We start from the raw sequence: 25,160 nt of genomic DNA on the forward strand, positions 1-25,160 counted from the left end.
GTCCAAGATGGCAATGTATATTGCACCTGGAAGTTTGTAAAGAGGTTTAAAAGGTCAGTGCTGTTTCACTAAGCTTCTTTTAGCCAAAGGTAAAATGATCGATTCCCTTCCACTTCTGAGCAAGTTACTAGTGCTCCTGGGTCTTTCCCTGAAAAGGGACTTTTGTCCACTGGGCTTATAGTTATCAAATGAATAGAAAACCTATGGAGAAAAACTCCACAATACAGTAATTAGTTTCATTTGAACAGTAGCATAAATGTTAATCTTATTTTTTTTTTAATTTTGCATCTTTAAGCAGTTTTAGTATGCATCAAGATCCTAATGTAATTATCAAGGTTGCTATAATAGATAAGGTGTTTACTTCAAACACAAGGTACAGGGTTTGATTCTCACCCGAGAAAATTTTCCTAGGCTGAAAATAGCAACAAGAACAGTTAGGTTCACAGGTAAATACTAGGTTAAGTCAAATCAATGGATATCTACAATCTAGTATTTAAGCTTATTCAGTACACGTTTGTACATGATACTTGTATACAACACTTTTGTAAATTTATTACTGTATCCAGTGAAGACATGCATGTGCATACATAATATACACTTTTGTTAGTACTTCATGTCATGTTTCCAATTTTTATAGTTTGTTCATAGGATCTTAGAAAGTTACTATGCTAATGGCCCTGAGGCCCTTACAAAGTCAGCACCCTATGCCACTGTCCAGCAAGGACACAGGTGGAATCCTAGGGGTGTATTTTCCGTTTCCCATCCAGTTATCCAGGTTGCACTTAAAAAGGGTTAATGAGGTACTCTGTTTCATGTGGATAGGGAGTCTATTCCACAAAATGGGGCTCTGGGATACAAATCTCTGTCCCACCAAGTCCTATTGATGTCACAGACCAGGTTGAGGTTGCACATGCGGGTTACTAGAGTGGAGCTTGACTTGCGGAGATGCAGGAGTCCCATCAGGGCAGGGTCTAACATTGCTTTGTATGCCAGACAGTGGTCACCTCTGAGGAGTCTGTAGGAGTCTGAGTAGAGAGACCAGGGCTTTTAGCCTGTGTAGGGTAGATGTTTAATATGGCTATTATAGTTGTAAGAGATGACATGGGCCCTGAGTTTTTTCCGTCTGCTGCTTCAGCTGTTAATACAACCTAATATTCCCTTCATTCTACAGAGCAGTTTTGCTCATATTTCCTGAATTCTACCACTGGTACAATTGGGTTGGGGTTGGTATAATTGTTAGGTTTCACCTCGCAGTTATGGAAGTTTGATTTTCACGTTTGAAATGGAACTAGGCTTAAAATTTCCCACAAGGGCAGCTAGCCTAGAAAGGTTGCAAAAAAGGCAACCAGCTTAGTGCTATATTTTATGTCACTAGCATTGGAAACTAATGCAGTACTGAAGCATCATTCTTTCTCAGTTTTGTAGCAACAGCAGACATCCAGCACCATCTTTTAACATATTTCATTCTTTAAACAAAATAAATCCACAAGTATCCAGGCTTAGAAACAATTCCAATAATAAAGATGATGGAAGCCAGTCAGAAGGCTAAAACACAGTTTTAAAAATCTTGAAAGTAACAAATCCGCTTCCGTCTACATTAAGACATCCTCAGAACCAAGACAAATAGTGAAGTAAAAACTTTTAAATACTAAGACACATCCATTTAATTTCATATGTTTAATTGGTTGATTGGTTTTATTGAAGGTTTTAAATGGGTGCGTCTTTGCATTTAAAAGTTTTTACTTCACTGTTTGTCTTGGTTCTGAGGATGTCTTAATGTAGACGAAAGCGCTTAACCAAGTGGATTCTATACTTTCAAGATTTTTAGATTAAAACTGTGTTTTAGCCTTCTGACTGGCTTTGTCATCTTTATTATATTTCATTCTTTGATCAGCTCCACTTTCCATGTTTCCTTAACCTTGCACTCGTGCTACACACTGTAAATGCAGGCACTAATATCTAAATACTGTACCAGTAATTTCCCCAAAAACAGCCTGCACCTCCTCCACCCCAAAACAGCCCACGCCACCTGTATCAGTAATCCTTCTCCTTCAATACTTCTACCAGTATATCTCTCCTTAAATGCCTACCCTTCTGCTACTGTTCTCTACAAGTACAACTGCTACTCACAGACACCCCAACTGATGCAAACAAGAGTTGGCATTAAAACCTCTTGCAACAAAAATTCAGCTCCAGACCTTCCATAAACATCTTTATTACACCATTGGTATACACAACCAATAGACTCTGCATGATGAAAATGCTTCTAATGCAAAACAGATTTCCTAGCCATCCCTTTAAAGTACATTAAACTGCACATGTTACTGGAAGTCAGGAGATGCAGAAATCCTGAACCCATGATTTTACTCAAAAATCAAATACATATCAGCAAGTCATAAGTAGGAGCAAATAAACTTCTAACTTAAATGCCTGTAGATTAAATAGATTGCATTTAACCATAGGACAGCCTCCTCCCCAAGTAACCATATAAGAAACCTGCTTAAGTTTCATAGGTGTTAATTGGGCTAACTACCACAAGGGCCTTTTTAAGTCTAGCCATGCATCCCAAAATCTCTGACAAGTTCTGATACCCTTGTTAAGTGCTAGCATGGGCCTGGGAGATGAACCATTTACAGGTTACCTGTTTGCATCAGAGACATAGGCGCCAAAGCAGGGATGAATTTCCTGTTTCCCATCCAGTTGTCCAAGTTGCACTTGAATTGGTTAGGGAGGAACTCTGCTTCACATGGATGTGGAGCCTGTTCCATAGATGTGGTTGTCTCTGGGATACATACCTATCTCTCCAGCATGTCCTATTTATATCACAGGCAAGGTTTAAGTCTTTAGAATGGGTAATTCTGGTACTGTTTGTTTCGTGGATATGCAGGAGGTCCATTAGAGTGGGATCCGACAATGCTCTGTATATGTCAGGCATAGATCTCCCCTCAAAAGCCTGTAGGAGACAGAATACAGGGGATACAGCCTTGAAGTACTCTGCATAGGACACGTTACTTGTGCCCTGTATTTTTAGTGAGAAACCTCTGTGGACATTCCAGTTGCTGGATATGCCTTGTTAGGTACATACAAAAAGGGTGCATTGTACTCGGTAAGTCTGAGATGAGCAATTCCTCTCATGTGATAACCACAAAACACAATATTTTTTTATTTTTATTAAACATTTAACCAGGATAAATGGAATTAGTAAACGAAAAAACCAACTGCAGAACGTAGAGAATATAGCAAACTTGTTGGAAAAAACACTTTAATAACAGAGCAAAGCTTTCGGGCAGAACCCTTCTTCAATACTAACACATTCAAGTCTGAACACTGAAAGCTTATATACATGTCTAAAATCACATGATCAGCAGCCAAAAAATCATGTGATAAAACATAAAATGCAAAAAACATACATAAAACATTATAAAATTATCTTATAGTATAAAATTATCTTATAGTATTACGTAATTTAACTAAAATTGGTTTTAAACTAACTTTGCTATTAATTCCTGGAGATAAATCAGCAGCTAATCTCAGGATCCATTCAAATTCCTTAGTTTCTAGGTAATTATTCATATCCCCACCCCTAGCATTAGAGCAGATTATATCATTAACTCTAAACTTAAAGGAATGCTCAGGACCACAAGTATTAATATGCTTAAATAGTGCATTATTTTCACAACATCTTCTAAATTTCCGAATTATGATAGATAACATGTTCTTTTAACTTGCGTATAGTTTTACCTACATAGAACAAGGTACAAGATTTACATGTGGCCAAATAAACAAGTATTACATGTAGCTGAGATTTTAAAATTAAAAACTTGACCAGTGTTGGGATGTGTGAATATATCACTACCAATACCAAACATCTGCACACAAGCAACACAATTAGAGCACTGAAAAGTGCCATGTTTAGCAGCTGAAATCATAAATCTAGGTTTAAAAAAATCTTTAAAACACAATAAACTTTTAATAGTTTCATATTTCTATAAGAAAAACGCGGTTTGTCACCCAAAATGGCTTTCAATTCATCTAAGGCCAGTAAAATTAACCAATTTCTTGATATGATCTGTTTTACTGAATTAGATCTTCTGTTAAAGGTTGTAATATATCTAACTGAAGATATTTCTTTATCATTATTATTATTTTTCCTTAAGGTAGTTGGAGAAGTAGCCAAATCATGAGTAAAGTTAATAGGTTTCAGATAGGTTCTCCTCGCTTCTAATACATCTATTTTAAGTTTGTAAAGTAACTGAGCATCATAGCCACTCAAAATAAAATCAACTATCAGGTCATCGAGTTGGGACTTAAAGACATCATCTGTATCGAGTCTGCTAATCCTAATAAATTGGGATTTTACCACACTGTTAAAGATATGTGGGGCATGCATACTGCTGCAATGCAAATATTTACAACGGACTTCCTTCTTGTGAACACTGGTATTAAGGATTCCATCATTTAGCTGAAGCTTTACATCCAAGTAACAAATCACACTTTTAAATTTCAAATAATCAGTTGTAGAATTTAAATAATCAACAAAAACATCTAGCTCGTATGTACCATTCCATATAATCAGGCAGTCCTCTACAAATCGTTGGTAGAAACTGATATGGACAGACAAATTCCTATTACTATACAGATATTTTTGTTCCCATTGATAAAGAACTAGATTGGCATACGTATTTGCCACAGAGGTGCTCATAGCTACCCCTGTTAATTGTAGATAGAGAGTTTCATTAAACAAAGATATTATTTTTTAATACAACATCCATAAGACAACAAATATTATCAATAGATTTAGTCAGGATTAGGTTGTGCTATTAGGAATTCTCTCAAAAGCTCTAGTCCAACATCATTAGGAATAACCGTGAACAAAGATACAATATCAAGTGTGACCAGATAATGCTTCCTTGTTTTTTTATCAGGCTCATTTCTGTTATACCATTGATGTAACTTAAATAACAGATCATAGGTATCTTTCAAAATAGTGTTGCAATTCGATAGATATGGTTGTAGCCGTTTGTGCAAGTAAACAGACTGGCTCTGTAATCCAGCCTCCACCTGAGACAATAGGTCTCATTGGTGGGTTGTCCATTGATTTGTGTACTTTTGGGATACCATACAAATGAGGTATCAAAGGACAAGGTACAGTTAGAAAATGAAACAGGTCAAGGTCAATATCACCATTAAGCTGGAGTTCAAATACTACCATGTTAACATAGCTCACACATTTCTTTACATCTACATGTGTAACAATTTTAAATGCAGTCTCATCATCCAATAGTAAAGAAACAGCTGAAAACTACTTGTCACGATCCATAATAACAGGCATACCGCCTTTATCCACTTGCTTTATTACAATATCTTTATTGTCTTGTAGACTTTTAAGCACTTTATATTCTGCAAAATTCAAATTATAGTTTTTATTTCTTATGGGCCGTGAATACAGTTCTCTTATTTGTAATTCACATACATCGTGAAACGCGTTCAATACAGGAGCACTAACTGGAATGAAAGTGCTTCGTCATTTTAAATTATCCCCAAAAGAGTTAGATTTACCAAACAAAAGTCTCAGATTTAAATTCCGAACAAACAACTTTAAGTCAGTTAAAGCAGACACGACATTATCACTACAAGGTATAAATTTAAATCCCTTACTTAAGAGGGAGAGATGAGCAGGAAGTCGCTCAAATGTTGATAAATTTAATGCCACATCTACTTGCGACTTACTTTGTTGAGTCCTAAAGGGCTCTCGTTTTTGCGCTTGGTTGTTTGTGATGCCTGTGCTGTATACGACCCTGCAGGTGAACCTCTGGACCTAGGCGATCTATTAACGACGGTTTCAGCATGTTCCAACTGGAACCGCTTGTTAGTTAAATTCAAAGTGAGTTGTTGCGTTTTCTTGATGCCTGTAGCATTCACAGTAAAACCGCCATCACGCTTACTCTTGCTTCCAGTAGATGCACATGTGCTGTTGGACGGAGAGTTTAGAGTTATTGATATAATCTGCTCTAATGCTAGGGGTGGGGATATGAATAATTACCTAGAAACTAAGGAATTTGAATGGATCCTGAGATTAGCTGCTGATTTATCTCCAGGAATTAATAGCAAAGTTAGTTTAAAACCAATTTTAGTTAAATTACGTAATACTATAAGATGATTTTATAATGTTTTATAATGTATGTTTTTTGCATTTTATGTTTTGTCATCACATGATTTTTTGGCTGCTGATCATGCGATTCTAGACCTGTATATAAGTTTTCAGTGTTCAGACTTGAATGCATTAGTATTGAAGAAGGGTTCTGCCCGAAAGCTTTGCTCTGTTATTAAAGTGGTTTTTCCAACAAGTTTGCTATAAATGGAATTAGACTAGGCAATATTAGTCTAAGCAATAGACCTGGTAGAGGGTCTCAATTACAAAGAAAACCTCAGACAATGAAGTCAAAAGCTGATCGTAATAGAAGCCCGAATTGGCTGGTCATAAATCTTATACTAGATAATTTTGATTCCCTATTAAATTAGCATATGCCAATTTCTAAATGTTTCCAAATGGTATATTAAGAACTTAGATTTCAAGATACTTCAATGTAAATGCCCTAGGCCCAGATGCCTGTCAGCACAACAATGTCTGCAACAGGGCCTTGAACAATTAAAGGCAGAAAAGACCAAACCCAAAGAGGAAACCACTCAACCCTGTATATAAAAATCAACCAGCCTCAAAACTGAGGCAAAACATTAATATTTCTACATAACAGTAAGTGATAACTGCCCTGTAATCAACTTGGTCCTTTTAAGCACAAAAGCACCTTCACTAATCAAGATCCATCTAAAAGGTAATCTGACAGAAGATGCCAACCTGCAACGCATTGATTAGACAAGCTCTCTGTACAAAAACAGACCCTGTTTAAGCCCAAAACTATTTCATAACACTGGCAGTCAGTGCTTCACATAGCTAGCTGCAGACAAACTGCTCTAATAGCTGCACGCATGAAACTAAACTCCAGAATAGAAAGAATCGAAACGACAAGACTGATTACGTACTCCAGAGCTTGTGGCAACAATGACGACTTTGCAAAAAACTATAAACTCTCTCACCATGGACAGTATTCATTTGACCATACCACAAACTAAATCTATACCTCAGTTCCACCCATTAGCAGACTTTCTCCTTTTTACAATCTCAGTTAAATAGACAATCTCCTAAAAGGAAGCTAAATACCACAAAACACAAGTTATATTAAACTCCACCCTCATTCCTGAGAACTGCAGCATAAAAAATATCCAAATTGCTTGCTCTTATGAACAACCAGTCACCATCAGGAATTGTCCATCACATTTTCAAATGCTCTGTTATGGCTACTCAACCTTCAGTACCTGCAACCTAAGGAACCCAAGGATTACAATCCCAGATTTCAAACCTATGTTCCCACTTGTTTCCCTTAAATACTTGGCCATATAAACAGCCATGGCCTAACTCTGACCAGCAATATGGCTTTCACAATGACTGTAGTTCTAGGATTGCCTTTGCATGCAGTCCCATATCTACAGCAATATGAATGATGGTATGAATGACTGCAGGCATATTTAAGCAATAACCCATGCCTGGGTGTGGGTAATGCTGAATTTACCCACGGTTGGTGTGGTTTGGTTGAGGGCGAAGCCCGAGTGGCCAAACAAAGACAACCATGGGTAAATCAAGCATTACCCACACCCAGAAGTGAGTTATTGCTGCTTTACAATGACATGACCTAAGAAAAAAAAATACTTACTTTTCTTAAATAATGGCATTGTATAATGCCTCCATGCTGCCCAGTATTCTGCAGCAGTTCTGATGTACTGCTCATGCGTATGCTTACGCAGTACATCAGAGCTGGGTGTGGAAGCAACGGAGAAAGGAAGATCTCAGTTGCTTTTTTAAAGGTGTCTCGCTATGTTAAAAGAGTTTAACATAGCAAAATAGCTTTAAAAAAAGCAACATTGAAAGGAAGATTTTTGTTGCTTTTTTTTTTTTTTTTTTTTATGCAAGATTACAGCAATGGAGCTCTTCCATTCTCCATTGCTACCAAAAACACAAAAAAAATGAAAACTTATACTAATGGAAAAAATCCAGGTGACTGGATCTTTACCATTAGTATAAGTCGGATTTACAACAGGCACGCTGACCAATCAGTGTGCACGTTTTGGAATATTGTGCTGCGGTAGCGTTGTCGCCTCACAGTAAGATGCTGTCTGGTTCGATTCTCAGCTAAAGCGTCTTCTACGTGCAGACATGCGTGAATGGGCATACCTTCGTTGAAGGTTGTGCATCAGGGCTGGTAACTCAGCATGTAAAAATCAACTACCAATCATTAGCGGACCGGAGTTCCGCTGTGGCGAACACTAACCGGGGAAAAAGATGAAAGACACAAACAATGAGGGGTCATTGTATAATTGTTGATATCGCAAACCACAAGTTCCAGGCCAGATGAATTCAGTTTAGTACACAGACTGATTAAAATAAAAAAATAAATTACTGCAGTAAAAGTTTAACAGCAAAACTTCAAACTCATACCATTAAGAGCAAGTAACACTTCTCTGGTGCCTCGGCTTTCAGAAAAGCCTTTTCAGAGTACATCTTTCTGCTGGTAAGCATACACTTAAATATATGCATTTGATCAATCATGCAATTAAGAATTCACTAAAAAGGTTAACTTTTGGTATTCTTTTTAACCTTATATTAAATGCTTCCAAGAGAATTCCCTATTCAAACCTCTTGGAAAAATTGTATCATATTTTAAAAGTAAATATTGCTTCTACAGTGTGGTGCTTTATATTTGTAGATATGACTAGGGAATTTGAAGCAGTCACTCAGGCTTCTAATTGATGAATGCAGGAAATTTAATTTTAGAAATCGACCCTACAAAAGATTAAAAACTAGCTTATTCCAAATCTATATCAATACCACATAGGTTCATAGGTTCATACTAGGCTATCTGCCCTAGGGCATTTATAAGCCTAGCCAGAGTGTGTTTGGCTTTCACCACCCATTTTAAATTAATTTTGCTATGCCCTTTTTCGAGGCTCGTATACTGTGCCTCTGTCTAACAGTGACAAAGAAGTGATGCCAGGGGTAAACCTACGATCTCTCCCATCCACTCATCAAGATTTCTCTTGAAGAGAGTCAATGAGGGACTCTGCCTAACCTGGACTGGGATTTTATTCCAGAGAGAAGGGAGCCTCTGGGTTATGAATGTGTCCCTCCAGCATGTCCTATTTATTTCAGTGCCGAGGTTCAAGCCTCTCAAGCGCATAGCTCGATGGGATTTGGATTTTCTGAGGTGCAGCATGTCCATTAATTCCGGGTTGGACATGGCTTTATACGTCAGGCACAGATCACCTCTGAGCAGGCGGTATGCCACTGATTAGAGCTGGAGTTTCTTTAACCGGACAGCATATGGCATCTGTTTGAGCCCTTTCATCCTCTTGGTCTGGGGATGAGTAAAGACTGAGGCCTTTCCAGTTGCTGCAGGTGTCTGGTAAGGTACATCCCAAAAGGGGCATTGTACTCAATATTATGGGCCTGATAAGGGATGAGTAAAGAGGCACGATGACCTCCCCTGATCTAGATGTGAATCCCTTCATGATTAGGTGGGTTATATAAAATGTTTTTCTAACCACTTCGGCCATGTGGTTGTCAAATGAGAGATTGCTATCAACTTGGGTCACCAGGTCCCTAATTACTTCTTCTGTACTTAATGGATTACCACCTATGTGGTAATTTGTGGGCACTTTGTTTTTGCCAAATGGGATGACTATACACTTTTTGGAGTTTAGCTTGAGGCCATGGCTCTGGCACCACTTGTCTGTTTCTATGAGGCCCTTTTGGAGGATGCTTGTGTCAGCTGGAGAGTCGATTATGGCGCCCAGTTTGCAGTCATCTGTGAACTTGGTCAGCCACAGTCCTTCCATGTTGGCCTGTACCTCCGAAACATATATACCGAACAAGAGAGGTCCCAGGACTGAGCCTTGTGGGACGCCACTTCTAACTGGTTTGGAGTCGGACATCGCTCCAGCAATTCTAACCATGTGGGTTCTGTCCTTGAGCCAGTTTGCAACCCATCTAGTGACATAGGGGTTTATATTTAAGCTGGTGAGCTTATCTATAATGCCCGAGTGGGGTATTGTATCGAAGGCTTTTGCGAGGTCCAGGTAGGCTGTGTGGACCACCTTCCCCTCGTCAATGGCCTTGGTGACTGTTTCAAAGAAATTGACCAGCTTTAAGAGGCAGGATCTGCCCTTAAAGGCAAACTGGGTAGGATCCAGTGTCTGTGGGTCCCCAATATCTTTATTTATGATATCCATGATGATCCTTTGCATAGCTTTGCAGACCAAGGTAGTCAGGCTTATGGGGTGATAGTTTCCAGGATCCATTGAGGCACCACCTTTGTGGAGAAGGACCACTGTTGCTGTACGCCACTCTTTGGGTACATATCCTGTAGTAAGGCTGAGACTGAACAGTAGTTTTATGTTTGGGTTTAGCTCTTCTTGGTATTCATGTAGGACGCAGCCCGGGACACCGTCTGGTCCCATTGATGCTGTTTTTTGCTTTGGAGAGGGTGGCTCTTACCTGAGCATCTGAGATGTCAGGGGGGCAGCACTCTGCTGGGATAGATATTTGTCCTTTTGGTGGGGAGGGGGGGGGGGTTTGCGCTGAACCTGTCAGCTAGGATGTTGGCAATGTCTGTGGATTTGGTGTATTTTTTGTCATTTTGGACTAATTCTGAGCATATCTGGGAATTCCCATTCAGGTTCCTAATATAACTAAAGAAAGCCTTGTGATTATCCTTAGTGTCCTGTGCAATTTTTCTCTCGAAGCTGGCCTTAGACGATTTTATGAGTGCCCGTAGTGTTTTGCTAATACTGATCAGAGATGCCTTCCCCTTTTGGGATTTTGCTCCATCATGTAGTAGCTTCCTCCTTCTATTGTATAGTTTGTTTATGGCTGGGGTCCACCAGACAGGACATCTGCCTTTGGAGGACTGGGTCTTGGTTTTATTTGGGATTGCATGATCCATGCATTCCTGAAGGTGTTCATAGAAAGCATTTATAAAAGATTCTGCAGTCTGGGCCGTATTTTCCACAGGCCTGGGGGCTTTGAAGGATTCCACCTCAGTTTTGAGGAGTGTGAAATTTGCTTTAGAGAAGTTTTTCACTGCGGTTTTCTGTGCAGGGGGTGGGGTCAGGATGTGAATATCCAGTGAGATTAGTTTATGGTCTGATCTTACCAGTGAGGGATACACTTCTGGTCTGGAGCATAGAGTCCCCATGTTGGTGATGATCAGGTCCAGTATGTTTTTCCCTCTTGTGGGAGTGGTAACAAGTTGTTCCATAGCATTTGAGTTTATAAATTCTAGGAACCTTTTGGCTAGGGTGTTGGAGCTAGCGTAATGCTCCCCAGTCTATGTTTGGGTAGTTGAAGTCGCCCAATATAATGGTGTTGAGAGACCTTCATATTTTCCAGTGTTCTCAGGAAGGCCGAGTGGGGTTCCTGGGTTTGGGAGGGTGGTCTGTAGCAGGCAATAAACTGGAAGGCAGTTTTACCCACTGTTAGTTGCACATGGATAGTCTCTGATGCTTCGTGCTGTGCCACCAACCTGGAGGTGTGGGTACCTTTGACAAATATTGATACTCCCCCTCCTTTTGTGGTTCGGTCCAAGTTTTGGGGCTGAAAAGCATGGTATGAGGTATAACCTGGTAGTGCTGGGGTGCTCTCGGGAGCCTTGAACCAGGTTTCTGTTACTGCACAGATATCGATGTTCTCCATGCTAAGGAGAGTTTCAAGTGTGTGCATCTTGAGGTTTAGACTTCTGGCGTTGAGTAGCATTACTCTTAGTTTCTTATCCCTTGTGATACCTGTGGAGGTGGGTTTGTCTTTTGAGCCTTGCCTTAAAAAAGGCACTATGGGTGTAGCAAGAGCCTTTGCCAATATCTGAAAGCCCAGGGGTGACAGGTGCAAGCCGTCCCTAGCGAAGCATCGTGGCTTGTCGAGCATGTCATCCCAGGCTGACAGGCATTGGATCCCCTTTGAATGACACCAATACCTAAGCCAATTGTTGAAATTGATCATCTTATGGCATCATTCTTGGTGAGGGTAAGATGCTACTCAAGGTCAGGGTCATACCGGCCTGGGCTACATGCTCAGAGAGCTCCTCTATGTCTCTTTTCATGTAGTCCAGGGAGGTACGTCTCAGGTCATTCACACCAGCATGGACAATGACAGAGTCATATTTGTACTTGCCTTGGAGTGACCCAAGTCACTATGTTATGTGGCGGATCCTAGCACCAGACAGGCAGCTCACCATGACCTTCTCCTTGTTCAGCCTGGTGAGTGGGACGTCAGTGTGCCTGACGATAAAGTCATCTATTACAAGTGTATCAGGTGTGTTTAGCCTTAAGGGCTGTGACTGTTCGGCACACTGGCTTTGTGAGCTATGTGTTGCACGTGTTTTGTTTTGGGGTAGTGGTTTCTTGGGTGTTTGCTTTGGAGGTCTCTGCTGCTTAGGCAGATTTTTATTTAGAGTCTCAGAGTATGTTTTTGTGCGTTTGTGTGTTTGGTTTGCTGTCATGGTAGGTCTATGTGAGACTGGAATTGTAGTGAGTGTGGTTTCCTTCTCCTCCTGACTGGTTACGCCAGTACTGAGTTGAGAGAGCTTAACCTCCAGTTTGGCTATATGGTTGCATCTCTCATGTGTTGGAATTTGTTGGGAGGAGGAGAGGGTTGTCTGTACATGAGGCAGTTGTAATATTGCCTCAAGATTCCCAGATTCACCAGCTGGACCGGAGACGAGATTGACAACTGACCTTTGGACATGCTAGAATAGTACTGGGAATTCCTTTATAATTGAAAAAAGGGCCAATGGGGGACAAGGTACTCAAGGGGAGTTTGTGAGGGTGTAGTGCTTTTAATTTTTTAGTGCTGACTTAGTGAGCAAGTGCCAGGTAACTTAAATGGAATGTGTTACAGGTAACTTAAATGCAAAAATTACAAACAGTAACTTTCAAGTGAAACAAGGAAATAAGTACAGTAAGCAATGCAGATATCACTAGGGATCCACAGAAGTGCTGAAAAGACACGTTTTAGGTGGAATTAGCATTTCAGGGAAATAACAAGCAAACAACAAGCATACAAAAGGCTAGATTCAGCAGGCCTGGATCTAGTCTATGCTACAGCAAACAAGGTGTACCAATTTCAGTAAGAAGCAGTTCAAATATGCAGGCACTATAAGCCTTTAACCAGAAATTCCCAGCTCAGAAGGGCAGAGTCCAGCCTCTCCTCCCACAAGAGTGCAGACCATGAACCCTCTTAATGCAAAATAACTGGCCTGAAGCCCAAGTGCTTAAACCAGAATTAATACACTTTTAGAATAACAGACACTGAGCCCTCAATCAGCAGTTCCCAACTTAGAAGGATGTAAGCTACCTGTTCTGCCACTACAGTGCAGACCACAAACCTTCTTAATGTAAAACAACTGGTCTGAAGCCCAAGTGCTTAAACTAAAATGCTTAGAATGAGTTACACCAAGCAGTAATAAATACAACTGAGTACTTTTAAGATGACACAAAAGCAAAATAAAGTAGGAAGAAACACAAATACAGTAAAAGCAGATAAAAAAAATTAAGTGGAAAGAGAGAAAGGAGTAGCAGAAACTAAGCTGCTTGGCCTTCTCAAATGTCCTCCCTGTACTGGATAGAATGAGGTAATGACACTAGACTGGGAGGAGGGTCCCAGATCAAATTTACACTAAGGGCGGGCAACTGCAAAGCCACCAACTATAAAAAACACTATACCAACAGGGAGGGAGGTTGGGAAACAAACTGCAGAAATGTTTCTCACAGCTGAAAAGCAGCAGTGAGCCTTTAAATAAAAATTTTAAACAGCTAAAGGAGCCTTTAGAAAAAAAGAGTTTAACTGCAACAAGTCATCAGAAACAAAACAACCCAACAGATGCTTAATAAAAGTGGACAATTTCCAGTTAATACCTCACACACAGTGAAATAGCTATAAAAATACACAGTACACAAAGAAGTACAATACACATCAGAAGACTACCGCTCTACTACGATACCTCAAGATCAGTGCTGGGACCTCTGTCTTTTCATAAATGATTTCTCCCCTTGTTTAACAGCTGTGTACACAAATTATCTGCCATTTACTGAATCCAGAAAAAAAGTTTACTGGTCTACTGCTAAAATCATCAGTTTTTCAACATTATACAGCTGGACACAATAACAGACCAATAATCAACCCAAATAAATCTAGCACCATGCTGTTTGCCACACCACAAAAGTAATGTAAATTTCCCTTGCTTAAAGATAGCCACTTAACGCCATTAAGCAAAAAATACCCAACTCTAGACCTCACATTAATGTTTGTAAATGCTGAATCAGTTAAAGTATGCTGTAGGATATCTCATCCACCATCAGTAACTCGCAATACGCTTGCAAGCATCCCATTTCCAAAAACTGAATATGGTGTCTCACTAGTACTACATTGTAGGTACAATAAAACTGCAGACTTCCAAAAACAAGACTGATTGATTTGCCCTTCTAGTGGACTCTTTATAGACAGCATTGTGATCTGCTGTTATGACTAACTATCCTTTTATGCACAAGGAGTAATCTGAGATATTGTCCACCACTGTAAACAAAGTTTCTAACATGAACATCCATGAAGAGGCTTCTAAGAAACCACCAGTTGGATTGGATTAGATTTTATCTCAAACCTAACGTGAAAAAGTCCTGCTGGGTCCATCTACATGGAATTATTAATAGCCAAGGTTAGGAAACAGAAGAGCTTTGTAGAGGGCTTTAAAGTTGCACTGAAACAACATCTTACAGAGGAAAAACACAACTGTTACATATTGGTCAACCTTCTGCTTGCATTCAGAATTCAACCTTCTGCTTGCATTCAGAATTCTAGCCTCAATTTTTTTTTAACAGAAGCAATCATCTACCTCTGACCATTATTTAGGTTTCTACCTCTACCTGTTCTGCTTTTACAGAGAAACTCTATACCTTGTAATCAATTGACACTCTCCATAGCCTTACTTTACCTTATAGAATGCTTGCATTTGTGTAATGTTGTAATGTGGTACGTAAACTTGTCTTTGCATAAGCTTGTATACTTACTCATACAAGATACGGTCACAGCTGAAAAGGGTCAGTGGACCAACTTAGCTACCTGGTCAATAAATAGTAAAATAAAAATGTTCACTTTCTAGACAAATATGACAAGTCCAGTTTATGGATATCAAACCTGGTTACTCCTATAGTTACCATTTTACCCCCTCACTATTCTGCTTACCTACACAAGGGTTGATTCTTGGCACACTGCTCTAAAAGCTGCTGCCTGGAAATCATGCTGCGTGTGACAGCCAGCAAGAAACATCTATGAAAATCATGCTGTGTGTGAGAGCCAGCAAGAAACGTCTATGAAAATCTGAAGTGCTGAGTGCCAGGAAATCATCCATTCTATGGAAATCTCAAATGTGTACAAATGCAAATGAAGCTCAAAGTGAATAAAAATGATCCATCTTTGCCACTTTCACTGACATACATGGATAACACTTTACTATGACCCAGGATGGCCTAGGTTCATTTTACATCTTTGATGTCAGGTGGGGCTGATGTGCAGAGTAGGGCAGGTGGGGCTGATGTGCAGAGTAGGAGCATATGCCCATCCTTGACTGGAGGGAGGCATAGGCTGTTCAATTCTGTAATCCCACAGAGGAAGGGCAGAGATGCAAGGATGGCCCTGCATGAGCATTTGTCCAACAAGCAGCATTATGTGGTAGTCTGGGCAGTGGTACACTTACCAGAGTGGAAGAATATGGCCCCCACCATGATGTAGATGGTGTCCCCAAAACAGTGGAAGGATTAGAGGTACAATACGATTTCATTGCAGGATGCTGGCAAGGGTACAAGACATCACATGATCACAAGGATGGCCCCTCCTCATGGCTCTCAGCACCATCTTGAGTATAAACACTGTGTGGGAAACTCATGCGTTCAAGTTCAGCTGCATGAAGGTTGATTGTTAAGAGTGAGCAAGACAAAATGGTTCATCTTTCCAAAGATAGTTTATTGCACTGATTTGCCTTCAATATTGTTGCTGAAATCCTCAAGCTTCTATCTGGCTGGACTTCAAGATGCTAGTGGATTGTATTCCTGTTGTATTCAGGCAGCCTAATCCTTTATTCAGAATGGGCTTCATGCCATTTCAGACATTACATCAAGCAAATCATTATGACTTAATGAATTCAATTACCTTATGGAGAATTTTGATTAGATTTGGCACAAATGTAAAGCTATATGCAAGGCCACATACGAAAAACTTGAAAGTAATTGGCTATACACAGCAGGGGCCAAATGGAGTTGGCTACATGGGAAAAAAATATCCAAGTGCCATTTTTCATTTATTTTTTTCTTCAGCACTGAAAAGATGTTGCCCATAACCATGCAGTATTGGTGGGGAAACTACATTCTAAATATAGTACACAATTTTTAGGACTGTGGCTTAATTCTTGTGCCACGGAATAGCATATTTGCACTACTGAAAGCTTCAACAGCTCTAACTGGGATTTTCACACTAATGCCGTGCAAGTTACTAGTATGGGATAACCCAGCTGAACTCTGCCCTGCAGTTCTCCCCCACGTGTCAGCCAACCCTTGGCTTGCACTTGAACCCTCTCGCAATAGTAAGCCTTTCCCTTCGGATCTGCATTTTTACATGGGATATTTCTAGACTGTTTGGTGGGCTGCAGTAGATGCAAAGGGCAACCATATGAAGATAGGACAGTGACCCTAATGGATATTGTAAGGGCTCAGTACAATACATCAATTTAAGCATTCTGTAGCAGACCTGTTATGGTATTGCAAAGCTCCCCTATCCACAATTTGATAAGCTACAGCTCCCCTACAATATATGTCTAGGTATTAGACAAGTTGCAACATTTTCAAATAGAGAGGGGAAAAAGATCATGCATTCTGCAGAGAAAGCAACAAAATTATTTTGCAAGCAATGGTAGTAACATTATAACTTAGAATCACAGTAAAAGGCTATGCACAAGACAATGTAGTTATTAAAAGACAGCTTACCAGACAGTACAAAGTTCTTACTGTTCTGCTTCTCGCTAAGTCTCACCAGAAAGGATCCTGTGCGATTCCCTGCACTCAGGAGTTTATTAGCAGCTTCAGTGCGGGTTAACTCTCCAAAGTACCATCTGAAAGTAAAAACGCACAAAATAAGAACACAAAATAAGAAAACGGAGCTGAAGGCTAAATGAATAACGATATGAACCACTGAATAAAGTAAAAAAACACTGATTTAATAAATTGAGTGCTTTCGGAAGGCTCAGTGCCCTTCCTTCTTCAGAATAAACGAACAAACAGGGACACAGGCAACAGTTTGTATATAAAGACAGTTAGTTAATTGAAACATTAGTTAATCAAAACAACCATGTGATAACTACTATCATCTCAACTTGTTAATCCTAAATTAACCAAGTCAAGTTAGAAGTTAAATAACATATAATGTCTTGTTAAAAAACTATGTCAGCACAACATAAAAATGCATAAATATGAAAACAAGACAGTCTACCTTATTTCATACATACACAAGTATAAATTACAGTTGTAAAAATACTTTTTGTGTAAAACAACTAGCTAATGGTTAAGCTAGCAGCTGTAAGCCCTACTAAACTAAAAATAGTGCTAAATCTACAAAAAAGATGCATCAGGAAACCTTCAGTCTAAGAAGGCTAACAGCGTGTTTTACAAAATGGGAATGAAACCAGAATAAAACAAAATGCTTACTTCATAAAACTATCTTATAAAGCTATCTATTTAAAGCCAGTTTTTTCAGAATGCAAGAGGGAAGCAGGCTGCAGTTTTTATTTGCCAATACAATTCCTCCATCTCACGCTGGATTTGCCATGGACCTATATATGGGGTATCATCTACCTGTTTCAATACTGTAAATTTAAAATGGTGGGTTGGATGTTCAATCATGTGGCAAGCCAAAGCATTTGTTTGTTCTTCTTTTGAAATGGCATAAGAATGCTCATAAATACGCTGTTTCAGCTTGCGCTCAGTCTTTCCTCTGAAAGTAAGACATTTGACAAAAAGTGTACTGATTATAAAGCTGCAAGACACATTAGTACAGAATTTTAAATGCAACTAGCAAATATTTAAACCTACAGTTCAGTCATTCATGTTTCACTGGCATTTTGAAAACTGAAACAGAACATTATGCATTAAAGCATTACAAAATGGACATGCATTCTGAATGCTGCATACTACATGGGTATTCCTAAGGTGCTCACTTTGTGTTGCAAGGTAAACAAATGATTAGCTTGTTCATTCCCAGTGTTTCATTCTAGGCAGTAAATGCAACAAATATCAATTAATTTATGCCCATAATTGTCTCCACAACCCTTGTCGGTTTTAGCTCCTGGATCTTCGCCGTCAGATGACTTGTTTTATTGGCAAAATACTCTTCAATAAACAGTTTTGGATACTAGATGAAAGAGTGACACAAATGGAAGTTGTACAGAAAAATGCTGGCATAACGGGACTTGTCTGTCCCGTTCATCTTGACGTTGACCATTATCCCCCTGCATTATTGAATTATTTGTTGGGTCTGTCTCCCAAACTCTGCCAGACTTGCTCCACTAGGTTGGAGCCAATGAGAACCGTAGGATCTCTCAACCATGAGACATTTGCTGCCACAGAGCCCCCCCCCCACTATAACCTACCCTCAACCCCTATTGCATTCACCAGTATGCACGAGGGGCAGCTGTGCAATGAGGATGTGCTGTTGTATGGCTAATTTGATGTGCAGGTAGGGCAAATGTCCACCCGTCCCTCTATAAACCACACACTGCCATGTCCAACGTCCACCAAGGCTCTAAACTGGGGAATGCCCCTGCAGCCACCCTCCTCCATGGGATGGGCACACCCATCACTCTTTGTTGAAGCCTCCAATAGCCATTGATCAAACTCTAGTCAGCTGAACTGTAGTTATGGCATTATCCTTTTACGATAAAACTCTTGACATAAGCAGGGAATATACTAACAGGACAAAGATTCCAATGTACTGACAAATGATGCTGCTCAAACATCTGTCCCTATGTGCAGTTTGTCATGGAATATTTACTGGGAAAAAGCGCAGTTACTGGTGAGAGTTGGCAGTTCCTACTGCAGAAGAGGGTCTCTTACTCAGATTTCTTCAGTTTTGAGGAGTATCCTCAAAACTATGCTTGTAGGGTATTCCTAAAAACATGGGAGGTTACCAAACAGCAATACAGTTCCTGATCCCTGGACATGAGTGGAGGGCTACAGCATGTTTTTTTCAGTTGCCAGAATAGCACAGGCAAACCGCTCTACTCAATGAATATGAATTTTGCAATACTTGGAAAAGGTTCAAACAGAAGTCAGAGTAAGCTGCCTTACCAATACTCTGCACAAAGATTTTTGAAAGTGCCCTTCTTCCTTGGAAGGTACAGGTAATCCAGACAGCCTGAGTCAGGTCTTTAAACCAGAGGATAACAGGACTAAGAAAACGTACAAGGATTAGCCCAGATTAAATCACTCTTTCCAGCAGATGTAGGACACACTCTCAGATACCCTCCTTGTGGGAGGAATAAAGATGCCTTGCTGTTGAAATTTCAAGTAGTTTATTCAATTAAATCAGGTAGATTGCCAAGTGTTCTTGTTCTAAAACATTACATTCAACAGGTCAGTTATTTAAAGGCAGTTACAGACAATGGTGGGAGGGCTCAGGAGTGCTGCTTATCCAAATGACCTTAAAAGTGTTGTGGGAAAGCCATGCAAGATGTCCCATGGCATATTCCATCCGTACAAGATGCACCAAATGTTTGCAAGGAATGCTTGTTATGGCATTTCTGCTGTGGTCATTTGGTCATCTGTGACAAGTTTGGCAAAATATCACCAACTGGATATTCCTTATTCATGACTTCCTTTTGCAGGCAAGGTCATTAAGCAAACATTCCCACAAGACAGCCCACTGCATTGCTGACTTAGCTGGGAACTCTTGCCTTATTGTTCCTGTAGTCACAGTGGTACGCAATCTGATCTGTACAAGTACTCCCATTAACGCTAGCAATGCAAGTAAAACTCATGATATTGTATAATGCCCTTCCTCTCCCTAAACTGTTGAGGATCCCATACCATGGCCAAGAATAATGCAGTCTGGGATGCATATCCCTAAATCGGTCACACCAGAACACACATTTTAGGTTAAATCCACCTCTAAAGGAGGGGTGGCACCCCACTTGCCTGCCTAGTTCTGTTGCCAGGCAACAAACTTAAGATGTGCTTTTTTTCTGGAGGGGATAGTGAACTAAAACTCCAGCTGCAAGAAGCAGACTGCCCTCCTTTCTCCTGTCAAGTGCTTGGTCCCAAACTGACTTAGGAAGTAATTTTTTTTTTTGTTCTGGGATGTGCCTACTAGCCTGGGAATGATTTGTGCACAGAGATGTCTTAGAGCCTGAAGCATAAGCCGTACTCCTCCTGCAGATGGAACAATCTACAGTTGAAGCATTACGAGTAGCCATACGACTGGGAAACTGCTCTACACTGGCCACATACTACTGGGAAAACATGGTGAACAATGAACACCACTACAGATCATACTATCTGATGTAGACAGAAATCCACATCATAGGTAAAGACCTGAATCATTATGCCAAATCCAACCCCCTTTTGGTCTTAACTGAAAAACCAGCTGCACTGGAGGATAGTACAGACAAGTGCATCTCTGAATTACGAAGAGTAAAGTAGAAAGCATAGACAGGATTCACAGAACCTTACTGAAGCACTTACAGTCTAGAAATAAGGACACAGACAGGCAAGTAGACAGAGTCCTAGCACAGGTACTAAAACAAGGTGGCACTGTGGTCTCAGACATGAAGATGTGTACATCTTAAATACTTCAGGAAACAAAGACCACTGACAAGGGAGAACTGGCAGATACAATCTTCACAATTCAATAAAAGATTAAACCGGCAGTGATAATCTACTATCAAAGCAGATGTACAGATGGAGCTTCCTAAATACCCAAACATGCTGCTGAATCTCTAATATTTTGCTTTTGAATGTTCATCAAATGGAAGATTCAATCCATGAACGTTAATTCAATTTTTATTGATTGGCATCTGCAGTTGTCCTGTATGTAATGCAGAATGTGAGGGGACATTGTGCAAAGCAGGACTATGGATTAACAGATGCTCTGACCAGCACCAAGAGGATCCTGTCATTTTTACTGCTATAATAAAAGCAAACTGAAGGGGCTACATGCCTCCCATGTTAATTTTAATTTAGGGTTTCAAAAGACTTTGTATCAACTGATTTTTTGTACCCTTTGGCAAAAACGTTGACCAAATACCATGCAGCTCAAACCACTGCAGTTTGAATTGCGACCACCCTCCTCAAAAACAGCAGAAGTGGGGAGGGGAAAATATGGGGAAACAGGATAGGGTAGTCAGAACTGAACAGTATACTCTTGGCTGGGGATGATATTGACCCTGCTAAACTGTCTGCCTTAGCCTTTGGAACCTTTTCAGTAGCCCTTTTGCAAAATAAGTGGCTCAGCTATTGACTGCTTCTGATAAAATGGACCAGATGGGTTTAAAACTTTCTATTACACTGGGGCTATCAGAGAATGGAAATGTTTGAATGGTTTTGGATTTTTGAACACAGTGGGAAGGAGAATTGAATAGCAAATCCTTGTCTAGAGGAGTATTCAACAGTTGTCCTTTGGCATCCTCAGGAAAGAGTAAATACTTTGCCACATATGTTGTGCGATAACCAGAGGCAGACAACTGTCCCCAGCACAGACAGCTGTTGTATGTAGACCAATCAGGTCTAGAATTATTCATGGCATGAACAGAAAACAGAATAAGCAAACTCAGCAGAAACCAACCAGCTACTAGATAAAGCTATGAATAACAAGAGAGGAAGATATGCAGTATCCACTAGTTTATAGGCATGGACTAGGCAATGTCTGCATACCATTACAGACTTGGCCAAAGAAAAACAAATATTCAAGTGTTTATTCTAGCCTCAGGATTGGCAAGACTAGACAGACCAGGGAGAGTTTGAGGTGGCTCAGTTATTTTTCTTTACCATGAAGGAGGCAAAGGTGCTACTCCAACCTGTAGTGGAAGTTTGTTGCAGGCTGAGGGATTCAATGGGATATATACTATGTCAATGTGTCTTATTTATCTACTAACAAAGCTGCAGTTCCTTTCAGGGTATTGGAGGTACCACTAGTTCTACAAAGAAAAAGGAGGTCAAATAGGGTTGGATCTTTCATGGCTTAAAAGGCTAGACACAGATCTCCATGGAGGAATCTAACAGAGCAGAGAGAAAGGACTACTAGTTCTCCTGATAAAGATTTTAAGGCCACTGATCATTTAAGTTATGCAGCAGAGATCTACGACGTTGTGTGATATGTTTAGAGAAATACATGCCCAAAGGTACATTATATTCAATAGGGATGAATACTTCATTGGATCCAATGCAGATGCCTTTGAAAATTAGATAAGCCAGACAAAAGGCTTTCAGAAATACTGTGGAGACATGGTCAAACAAGAATTAAGAGTGCCTAGGTCCCTTACAACAGTGTCTGACTGGAGGGTTGCATCATCTATATGGCAAGTAAAACTGCTTTGTTTACCAATATGAACTACAGTACTTTTTTTATACATTTACTTTGAGACCAGTGGCCCTGCACCAGCTGTTAACAGGGTCTAACCCACAATGAAGCAATTTTGTGTGGAGTAGTCTTCAAACTTAACCAAAGGCCAGGAGTGCTATCTGGAAGGTCTGAAAAATAAATGCCAAATAGGTCAAAACTAAGCCATGTCATACACCTCTGATGACTTTCTTGCTTTCAAATGTGGCATGAGACTCAACTACATGGGTCTGTCAACCAGTTAGCTATCCATCACACAATGTAAGAAGTAATGGTAACAGTACCAAAAAAGTATAAAGCATTTAAAGTTACTGGCTGTGCAATAAATACAATTTCACAAAGAATCTATTTTGCAAGATTTGTATGCTAGAGTCATATGAAAAGATGAAAAATGTACAGAACTGTTAAGAGAATGCTTGGACAGCAAAACTTTTCACAGTGCAAGGAAATACGATTTTAAGCTACATATTGTGAACAATGTAATTTTTATCAGAATCTAAATTTAAAGCATTGAAATTGCCATATAGTGTGCAAATCTGCATGCATTGTTAATGTGATCCCATTTGGCCATATTTTAGAACTCTAGGTTGCTTTTAGAAGAAATCCAGTTAGACTATTTCCATGCCAATGCCAAGAACAGGTCCAGACCATCAATGAAAAACAGTATGGGTTATCCCTTTTTCTGAATAAAATTGGGGGGTTCTATTCCCATCTCTTACTATCTGTGAAATACAAGATGGTTTCCATTCTATGCTGTATCCTCAGCAAGTTCGAAGATATCAGAAAGTATGATCCTTCACAGTAATGCCCCTGCTGCCATGTGACAGCTTCATGTTATGCAACTTTTTTGGTACCATGATGTTACAGAATAAAGTTTGGTACAGTATTTAAAGTTTTTATATGAGATTCAAAATGGGTCATTCCTCTGTTTCTGTCTGGGTGGACATCACTATGAAGAAATGTTATTTGAGCTTTGATTTAATGCTCCCTATTTTCCAAGGTGATGGTCAAAACCTCACAAAACAAGGCTATCACTATGTATTCCCCCAATTGAATGACCTGGCTGCTGGTACAAGGGAGTTGTTTGGTAGCATACCTGAAGATGTGTCTGGTCCCATTGCTGCAGTCTGGGGAGGAATAAGAGGACTGCCTCTTTTAGTGAAAGTTGGATGATCTGTAGTACAGATTGTTCCTGCTCACAAGAAAGCCTATGAGGTTGTGGGCTTGGAAGCCTAGAACAAGTCACAGTATATATAGTCCAGGCAAGAATCCTACATTTTGCTGGTCTTGGCTATCTCCATTTTCGCAGTACATCTGAAGATGTAGGTGTTGGTGTGCTGTGAGATGTCCGACTGTAAAGCCACCATGCAACACACTCCTGAATCCTGGTGAGAAACTCCCTTGCTACAAACTACAATTTGTAGAAGCAGCCATTATAGCTTACAACAAATGTAGCAGTACAGCTATTCACTTCTGAAAGCAAATGCAATAGCAGTATTTATTTCTAAATGCTATTATGTATTTAACAATGATCTGGATCTGGTCATCATACCCCCTAATAATTTGCATTCTGGGTGGGTTCTCCCTTCACTGCCTAACTCCAGCTACACCTCTGTTGAAAAAGAATCCAGAAACACCTCGCTCAGGCTTAAGGAACTCCAGCCTTCCTGCTTGGTGCAACAAAAACAAGGGAACTTTGAAGCAGGTGCATTCTCCATCCCATGACTAGGAAGATACTTGCACAACACTCTCCAGACTTCAATTCTTCCAATGCTTAGTCTCACGGCAAGATTTAGGGACAAAAACCTACAGTGGATCCTCAGTACCACGTTGTCCATATGTCTCACGCTTTCAAGGACCCTAATGATAGGTTTCCTCCATCTGCTTCTAGCTACTGGGGAGGTAGCCCTCCATAGATGGGATTATAGCTGGCTCCACTGCAGGTCATAGCTCCCTCCCATTTTAGATACTTTGGTTGCTCTGCACTTTTGGCTGGCATTTCAATTGCTTGAGGATATTAGGAATCATATTCAACCAGGCAGACAAATGAAAAGCTCCCCATTGGATGGAAGGTTACCAAATACAATACCAATCAGCTTATGGTTCCACCCTAATGTCTCAGGCACTTGTATGACTTCGGCTTCATTCAGGTGATGCAAGGACAGAGCATAGGAGAGACTGCCCCCAAGATGAGCAGAGCATGATCAAGAGTTTTGCTGTGGTGCTGGGTACCTCCCCAAAGTCTTGAATCAGTTCCTCCTTGTTCTTTCAGGACAAGAACCACAATGGAAAAAGCCCTCCAGACACTGTAGCATAGAGTCAGTTCATACATAAAACAGCTGCAAGATTTGAGATATCCGAGCAGCTCAGTCTTTCAAAAGGACAGAAGAATTTAAACTTTTCC

The 25,160-nt window shown here is 40.1% G+C and overlaps 1 protein-coding gene across 1 annotated transcript in view; it reads right to left on the reverse strand.

The window, feature by feature from the left end:
* Positions 1-25,160, reverse strand: part of LOC122817181 (protein-tyrosine kinase 6-like) — a 171,030-nt gene that overhangs the window by 127,174 nt on the left and 18,696 nt on the right. Inside the window, exon 2 of the mRNA XM_044090395.1 lies at positions 17,137-17,261. The gene's annotated coding sequence lies outside the window, so the exon portion shown is untranslated. The remainder of the gene's footprint in view (positions 1-17,136; positions 17,262-25,160) is intronic.

This window comes from Protopterus annectens, chromosome 12.part0, assembly GCF_019279795.1.
Source record: "Protopterus annectens isolate FY-2018-M chromosome 12.part0, PAN1.0, whole genome shotgun sequence".
Taxonomy (NCBI): domain Eukaryota; kingdom Metazoa; phylum Chordata; order Ceratodontiformes; family Protopteridae; genus Protopterus; species Protopterus annectens.